Raw genomic sequence first — 1,124 nt, forward strand, 5'->3', positions numbered from 1 at the left:
TCAGAACTCCGAAGTTAAGTGTGCTTGGGTGAGAGTAGTACTAGGATGGGTGACCTCCTGGGAAGTCCTCGTGTTGCATTCCCTTTTTAATATTTTTCGCGCCGCTTGCAAAACAAAACGCACGTGTAAGTAATATATTTACCGTGTTTTATTATTTTGCACGAGCGCGGTAAGTCATAGCTGGGTGCTCACGATTCACGGGTCCAGCGTCGGTGTTGTGGCGCGGCAAGCGTGCACTGGTGCGGTTGAGAGGGAGGGGTGGAAACCGCGTTAAACTCGTCTCCGTAGTTGAGAGGGAGCGGCCAAAGCAATGTACAATCGTCTTCGTAGTGGAGCTGGGAGGGGCAAGGATAAGGGACGAAGACCGGGGTAACATGTCGGATGCGATCATACCAGCACTAAAGCACCGGATCCCATCAGAACTCCGAAGTTAAGCGTGCTTGGGCGAGAGTAGTACTAGGATGGGTGACCTCCTGGGAAGTCCTCATGTTGCATTCCCTTTTTAATTTTTTTCGCGCCGCTTGCAAAACAAAACGCACGTGTAAGTAATATATTTACCGTGTTTTATTATTTTGCACGAGTGCGGTAAGTCATAGCTGGGTGCTCACGATTCACGGGTCCAGCGTTGGCGTTGTGGCGCGGCAAGCGTGCACTGGTGCGGTTGAGAGGGAGGGGTGGAAACCGCGTTAAACTCGTCTCCGTAGTTGAGAGGGAGCGGCCAAAGCAATGTACAATCGTCTTCGTAGTGGAGCTGGGAGGGGCAAGGATAAGGGACGAAGACCGGGGTAACATGTCGGATGCGATCATACCAGCACTAAAGCACCGGATACCATCAGAACTCCAAAGTTAAGCGTGCTTGGGCGAGAGTAGTACTAGGATGGGTGACCTCCTGGGAAGTCCTCGTGTTGCATTCCCTTTTTAATTTTTTTCGCGCCGCTTGCAAAACAAAACGCACGTGTAAGTAATATATTTACCGTGTTTTATTATTTTGCACGAGTGCGGTAAGTCATAGCTGGGTGCTCATGATTCACGGGTCCAGCGTCGGCGTTGTGGCGCGGCAAGCGTGCACTGGTGCGGTTGAGAGGGAGGGGTGGAAACCGCGTTAAACTCGTCTCCGTAGTTGA

The 1,124-nt window shown here is 51.4% G+C and overlaps 2 non-coding genes across 2 annotated transcripts; both read left to right on the forward strand.

Annotated features, from left to right (window-relative positions):
• Positions 1–379: 379 nt before the first annotated feature.
• LOC123178505 (5S ribosomal RNA) lies at positions 380–498 on the forward strand. The gene has a single exon (XR_006489631.1). It is a non-coding gene; the product is annotated as a 5S ribosomal RNA (ribosomal RNA).
• A 297-nt stretch (positions 499–795) lies between these two features.
• On the forward strand, positions 796–914 carry LOC123178506 (5S ribosomal RNA). The gene has a single exon (XR_006489632.1). It is a non-coding gene; the product is annotated as a 5S ribosomal RNA (ribosomal RNA).
• Positions 915–1,124: the final 210 nt, after the last annotated feature.

Source organism: Triticum aestivum, unplaced genomic scaffold, assembly GCF_018294505.1.
Source record: "Triticum aestivum cultivar Chinese Spring unplaced genomic scaffold, IWGSC CS RefSeq v2.1 scaffold21085, whole genome shotgun sequence".
NCBI classification, from domain to species: Eukaryota; Viridiplantae; Streptophyta; class Magnoliopsida; order Poales; family Poaceae; genus Triticum; species Triticum aestivum.